We start from the raw sequence: 8,097 nt of genomic DNA, 5'->3' as shown, positions 1-8,097 counted from the left end.
CTGTACCATTCATCACATGTTCCCTTATGAAGTGGTACTTGATGTCAATGTGCTTGGTTCTTGAGTGTTGCACTGGATTTTCAGTAATGGCAATGGCACTTGTGTTGTCACAGAATATATGAATTTTGTCAACAGTTAGCCCATAGTCAAATAGTTGATTCCTCATCCACAATATCTGTGCACAACAGCTACCAGCAGCAATGTACTCAGCTTTAGCTGTTGATGTAGAAACAGAATTTTGCTTCTTGCTGAACCATGACACAAGCTTATTCCCTAGAAATTGGCAGGTGCCAGTTGTACTTTTCCTGTCTATTTTGCAACCTGCATAATCTGCATCTGAGTAGCCAATTAGATCAAAACCAGACTCTCTAGGGTACCAAATTCTTAGATTTGGTGTCCCTTTGAGATATCTGGAAAAAAATTTAATAGTCACTAAGTGAGATTCTTTAGGGTCAGCTTGAAATCTAGCACAGAGACATGTAGAAAACATTATATCAGGTCTACCGGCAGTTAAATATAGAAGTGAGCCAACCATGCCTCTATAACTTGTAATGTCCACAGACTTTTCAGCCTTGTTTAATTTAAGCTTGGTGGCAGTGGCCATTGGAGTTTTTGCAGATGAACAATCCATTAAGTCAAACTTCTTTAAAAGATCATAAATATATTTAGTTTGGCTAATGAAAATTCCACCACTAACTTGTTTAACTTGTAAACCAAGAAAATAAGTTAGCTCTCCCATCATGCTCATTTCATATTTACTTTGCATTAACTTAGAAAACTTTTTAAAAAGCTTATCATCTGTAGAACCAAATATAATATCATCTACATAGATTTGAACAAGTATTATAGAGCCATTAACATTTCTAAAGAAAAGAGTTTTGTCAACAGTACCTCTTGTGAAGTAATTATCTAGAAGAAATTTTGACAAAGTCTCATACCAGGCTCTAGGTGCTTGCTATAGTCCATAAAGTGCTTTCAACAGATAATACACATAGTCTGGAAAATTTAGACCTTCAAATCCTGGAGGTTGGCTTACATAAACTTCTTCCTCCAATTCTCCATTCAGAAATGCACTCTTGATATCCATTTGATAGACTTTGAAATTGGCATGAGCTGCATAGGCTAGAAAGATTCTGATGGCTTCAAGTCTTGCAACTGGAGCAAATGTCTCATCAACATCTATTCCCTCTTGTTGAGAATAGCCCTTGGCAACCAATCTGGCTTTATTCCTTATGACAATGCCATTTTCATCCATCTTGTTCCTGAATACCCATTTTGTGTCAATAGAGCTCTTGTTCTTTGGCTTGGGTCCCAGCTTCCATACCTTGTTCCTCTCAAATTGGTTTAGCTCCTCTTGCATTGCTAAAATCCAATCTGGATCCAATAGAGCTTCTTTCACTCTCTTAGGTTCCTCCTATGATAGAAAACTACTGTATAGACATTCATCTTGAGTAGCCCTTCTAGTCTGTACCTTAGATGTTGCATCACCAATGATCAATTCAAAAGGATGATTCTTGGTCCATTTCCTTTGAGGTGGTAGATTAGCTCTAGATGAGGTTGCCTCAGTATTGTCATGATGTGAGATAGAGTGTTGATTGGTTGAAACTCCCCCTGAGTTACTGATCCTTTGAAAGGAACTGGGAGTTCTATCAACTGATGAAGTGAATTGATTATCCGTTGATAGACTATGATCAACGGATGCTTCATTATGTACTTCAACGGATGATGCACTTTGTCTTTCAATGGATGCTGCATTACTTCTATCAACGGATGCTGAATTATGACTTTCAACTAATGCAGCATTTTGTGCATTATCCAAAGGCAGATATTGAATTCTTTTCGAGGTGCCTTCTCCATCACTCTCATCTTCACTATCATCACAATATATCTCAATGTTGTCAAATTTGAGTCCTTCATGATGTCCCTCATCTGTTAGTCCATCAATCTTTTTATCATCAAACACAACATGCACAGATTCCATAACAATGTTGGTTCTTAGATTGTAGACCCTATATGATTTTCCAGCAGAATAACCAACAAATATTCCTTCATCAGCCTTTGCATCAAACTTCCCTTTGTGATCAGGTTGATTCCTTAGAATGTAGCATTTGCAACCAAAGACATGAAGAAAGTTTAAAGTTGGTTTTCTTCTCTTGAACAATTGATAGGGAGTCATGCCTTTTGCCTGATTGATTAGAGAAATATTCTGAGTGTAACATGCACAGTTAACAGCCTCAGCCCAAAAATATGTTGGGAGTTTTGACTCTTCAAACATTGTTCTTGCAACTTCAATTAGTGATCTGTTCTTCCTTTCCACCACACCATTTTGTTGTGGAGTCGTTGGAGCTGAGAACTCATGCATGATCCCATTTTCTTCACAGAACAACCTCATGGTAGAATTCCTGAACTCAGTTCCATTATCACTCCTGATATTCCTTACTTTGAAATCTGGATGATTGTTGACTTGCTTGATGTGATTGATAATGATTTCACTAGCTTCATCCTTTGATCCAAGAAAGTAGGTCGATGAAAACTTTGAGAAATCATCTACAATCACTAGGCAATATCTTTTCCTTGAAATTGACAATACATTGACTGGTCCAAAAAGATCCATATGTAGCAGTTGTAATGGTTCATCAATTGCTGATTCAAGCTTCTTACTGAATGATGCTCTCTTTTGCTTTCCTTTCTGACAAGCATCACACAGTCCATCCCTTGAGAATTCCACTAGAGGCATTCCTCTAACTAAGTCCTTTTTGACTAGATCATTCATTGTTTTGAAATTCAAATGGGACAGCTTCTTGTGCCATAGCCAACTTTCATCTGGACTTGCTTTGCTGAAAAGACAAGTAATCGATTCTGCATCTGCAGAGTTGAAGTCAGCCAATTACACATTCCCTTTTCTAACTCCAGTTAGAACCACTTTGTTGTCCTTCTTACTTGTGACAACACAGGCTTCAGAATTAAAGGAAACAATATCCCTCTGTCACATAATTGACTGATGCTCAATAGATTGTGTTTGAGACCATCAACTAATGCAACTTTATCAATGATGACATTTTCTTTTGAAATCAAGCCATATCCCATAGTGAACCCTTTGCTGTCATCTCCAAAGGTTATGCTAGGGCCAACTCTCTCCTTGAACTTTGTGAGCAGGGTGAAATCTCCTGTCATGTGCCTTGAACAACCACTGTTCAAGTACCATAGATTCCTTCTTTTTCCCTGCACACAACAAAATCAAATCAAGTTGATTTTGGTACCCAAGTTTCCTTGGGTCTAGCCTTGTTAGTCTTTTTCCTAGACTTCATACCTCCTGCATCTTTTGACTTAGGTAACTTTGGGTCAACCTTGGTCTCAGATGTAGTTGGTTGAAGTGTAGGTTTAGTCACAAAATAATTTAGAATATTTGGTTGAATTTGATAAGGCATAGATTGTGCAAACATATTATTCCACATAGGCATGTTGTATGGCATTTGAGGCATACTGAATGCAGCAAAATAAGGATTATTAACATATGGCATGTTTGCAAAATGTGCATGAGGATTCTGTTGAGACATAACAGGCATAACATGCAGAGGTGACATAGACATGTTAGGCATGGAAGGAGTTAAAGGCATGAGCATTCTTAACAGACTTGCAGTTAGCAGATAGATGATTAACACTTTTACAATGCACACAACTTTTTCTAGGAGCATATGTTGTGCATATGTTGTGTACTTGATGATTTCATAAACAAAACATCTAAGTAGATTTTACTTAGTGAAATTATGTAGCACTCGACGGATAAGAATTATAGTCCCGACGGATAACTCATTATAGCCCCGATGGATGATTAACTTATTATCCATCGAGTGAGTAGCTTATGTAATAATAATTTTGTAGCACAGTTATGTATGCACCTTTGTATAGAATCTGTAGTAGCATATAAGTCATGTTGACTTTAACTAGATATGCAGAATAGGTTGATTAATTGTACATAAATGATGTCTTGTAATTCTGCATAGGTGAAATAGAGTCAAGTGCCAAAATAGCTACCGACGGATGATTAACAAAGCCATCGATGGATGATCAAATGACTATCAACGGATGTTTAATATAGCAGTCGACGGATGATCAATTAAACCATCAACGGATGTTCTGAAAGTCGACGGATGATCATATGAAGAATTCAAACAGCAGTTGAACAGTGAAAGCTGACACACAGCCGTCGAGATGTATACATACACATTGTGGAAGCCCATTAACTGGGTAATAGAGGACGAAACGCAGCAAAGCTTAAGACTGATAGTTTTTATATTTGTTTAGTCTTTTTGACTTTGTAATCTTGGTATTATATAAACCAAGAGAGTAGTAAATAGAAAAACTGAGATAGCTGAGAAACACAAAAATAGAGAAATCTTTGTAAGCAGAATCATTAACATTTCATGTATTCTCAGTAGTTCAATTTGTAAGCCGCTGTGAGCATTCCTGCACACAGAGTCCTCTCGGTATAATATATATATCTCTGGTGGAATTTTTTAAATCCACCAGAAAGTTTTTAAAGACTCTTGTTTTTAATTACTTATGTTTTGATTCTATTAAGTTTCTATTTCGCATTGTGCTAATCAAAACATTATATCTATATTCGAGTTGAACATTTTTATTTCGAGAAAAAGGTTCAACAATTCAATTCAACCCCCCTTCTGTAATTCTTGCTATATTGTTAAGGGACTAACAATTGGTATCAGAGCAAGCTCTTAATCTACAAAGAGTTTAAAGATCAAAACAATTCAGCAAGATGAACAAGAAAGATGTTGGAGTCAAGATTCCTTTTCTTGATAAAGATAATTACCATCATTGGAAGGTAAAGATGCATCTTCACATGCTTTCTCAAGATGAGGCCTATGTGGACTGCATAGAAAAAGGCCCTCATGTTCCAATGAGAGCTGCAACAGGAAACGAGCCATCTGTTCCAAAGCCAAGGCATGAATGGTCTGATCCTGACATTGAACAAGTTAGGAAAGATAAAAAGGCCATGAACATTCTGTTCAATGGAGTTGATGCAGACATGTTTGATAACATTATCAATTGCAAAACTGCCAAGGAAGTTTGGGACACAATACAGATAATTTGTGATGGCACTGAGCAAGTAAGAGAAAATAAAATGCAGCTCCTGATTCAGCAATATGAGCATTTTCACAATGAAGAAAGTGAGTCACTCACTGACATTTTTAGTAGATTCCAAAAACTACTAAATGCTCTTAAGTTGCATGGAAGAGTCTATCAGACTAAAGACTCCAATCTGAAATTTCTCAGATCTCGTCCAAAGGAATGGAAACCAATGACAGTCTCATTGAGAAACTCACAAGATTATAAGGAGTTTACTTTGGAGAGACTGTATGGCATTCTGAAGACCTATGAGCTTGAGATATAGCAGGATGAAAGAATGGAGAGAGGAAAGAAGAAAGGAGGATCCATTGCACTAGTTGCTGATCTGGAAAAAGGAGAAGGAAGTGAAGATGGAAGCTGTAGAATCAACTTCAAAGGTCTGTGACAATAAGGGTAAGGGGCTTCCAGCAGAAAGTGAAGATTCGTTGAGCCAAGATGACATGGAGGATTTCGATGAGCACCTAGCATTTCTTTCCAGAAGATTTGCCAAGCTCAAGTTCAAAAAGAACTTTGGAGCAGCCAAGCCAAATAGAAACATGGTGGATAAGTCAAAATTCAAATGTTTCAAATGTGGCTTGGCAGGGCATTTTGCAAATGAGTGTAGAAAGTCAGATTCCAGTAAGAAAAGGTTTGAGTCTGTGGATTATAAGCAAAAATACTTTGATCTACTCAAACAAAAGGAAAGGGCTTTTATTACACACGAGAATGACTGGGCAGCAGATGGTTTGGATGAAGATGAAGATGTTAGCTATGTCAATCGAGCCCTAATGGCCAAGTCTGATGAAACAGAGACAAATTCCTCAAGCAATTAGGTAATCACTACAAACCTTGCACATTTATCTAAAGCTGAGTGTAATGATGCTATAAATGACATGTCTACAGAATTGTATCATTTGCGTGTTACACTTAAGTCTCTCACTAAAGAAAATGCTAAAATCAAAGAAAACAACTTGTTTTTAAGTGAGAGGAATAATGTGCTTGAGTCTCAGTTTGTTGAGTTTGAGAAACTAAAAATTGAGTGTAAGATTTCCAAGGAGGAATTAACTGAGTCCTTGAAAAAGGAAGAAATTTTGAAGAAGCAGCTCGAGCGTGAACAAGAGGTGATTAAAGCATGGAAAACATCCAGGGATGTTCATGCTCAAATCACCAAAGTTCAAGGAATTGAGTCTTTTTATGATGAAGCCTGGAAGAAGAATAAAGAGAAACTAGAACCTATTTTGGTAGATGGGTTGTTGACAGATGTAAACTCGACGAATGATGAGGACTATCCGTTGGATAAGAAAAAGTGTTATCCGTCGAATGATGAAAATCCTCATCCGTCGGCTGTAAGCAAACCCATTAGCAAAGCCAAATTAATCAAGCTAAATGAAAAGTATGGGTCTGTTTCCAAGAACTTTGTTTCAGGTGAGTCAAGTCAAGCTAAGAAAGGGAAAAAGGTTAATGTTGGTCACATGACTGTCAAACAGTTAAGTGACAGACTTGAGAAAATTGAGGTAAAAACAGAGACTAAAAGGAAAAACAATAGGAATGGTAAAGTAGGGATTAACAAACACAATAACTACACACCTGATAAATATGCTCCTAGAAAAATCTGTGTCAAGTGTGGTAGTGTAAATCATTTGTCTGTTAATTGCAAATCTGCCATGCCTACTCTCATATCTGTTCAGTCTCAATTTCCCAACATAAATGCCATGCCTCCCATACCTGTTAATGCTATGCCTACACAGAATATGAATGCACAGTTTGCTAATATGCCATTTGTACCTAATCCATATTATGCTGCATACAATATGCCTCAAATGCCATTTAGCATTCCTTACCGGAATAACATGTTTGCACCAAGCATGTCATTTCCTGTTAGCCATAATATGCATGATAATTCTGTTGCATTAAATGGTTTCAAAGGCCCAACCCAAATGACTAAGGAAGAATCTGAAATTCCTAAGTCAAATGAGTTAAGACCTAAGAAACAGAAGAAGAAAGCTAACAAGGCAGGACCCAAGGAAACTTGGGTACCAAAATCAACTTGATTTGATTTTGATGTGTGCAGGGAAACAGAAAGAATCTTTGGTACTTGGATAGTGGCTGTTCAAGACACATGACTGGTGATTCTACCCTGCTCACAGAGTTTAAGGAGAGAGCTGGCCCAAGTATTACTTTTGGAGATGACAGCAAAGTTTATACTGCGGGATATGGCTTGATTTCAAAGGACAATGTCATCATTGAAGAGGTTGCCTTAGTGGATGGTCTCAAACACAATCTGTTGAGTATCAGCCAGCTTTGTGACAAAGGCAACTCAGTAACCTTCAACAAAGAAGCCTGTGTTGTGACTAATAATCAAAATAATAAAGTGGTTCTCACTGGTGTGAGAAGAGGAAATGTGTACCTAGCTGACTTCAACTTAACTAAAGCAGAATCTGTAACTTGTCTTCTCAGTAAAGTGAGTCAAGATGAAAGTTGGCTAGGGCAGAAGAAGCTATCCCATTTAAACTTCAAGACCATGAATGAGCTGGTAAAGAAAGAACTAGTAAGAGGCATTCCTCTAGTGGAGTTTACAAAGGATGGACTGTGTGATGCCTGCCAAAAAGGGAAGCAGATCAAAGCATCATTCAGGAAGAAACTTGATTCAGCAATTGAAGAGCCTCTGCAATTGCTTCACATGGATCTGTTTGGACCAGTCAATGTATTGTCAATTTCAAAGAAAAGATTTTTCCTAGGAATTGTAGATGATTTTTCAAAGTTCTCTTGGACATATTTCTTAAAGTCTAAAGATGAGGCTAGTAAAATCATCATCAATCACATAAGGCAAGTGAACAATCATCCTGATTTCAAAGTTAGAAGAATCAGGAGTGACAATGGAACTGAGTTCAAGAACTATGTCATGAGAGCATTTTGTGAGGAAAATGGAATCTTACATGAGTTTTCAGCAGCAAGGACTCCACAACAGAA

The sequence above is a fragment of the Apium graveolens genome, chromosome 6 (genome assembly GCF_009905375.1).
Source record: "Apium graveolens cultivar Ventura chromosome 6, ASM990537v1, whole genome shotgun sequence".
In the NCBI taxonomy this organism is placed as follows: domain Eukaryota; kingdom Viridiplantae; phylum Streptophyta; class Magnoliopsida; order Apiales; family Apiaceae; genus Apium; species Apium graveolens.
Note: the sequence above shows the minus strand (reverse complement) of the source record.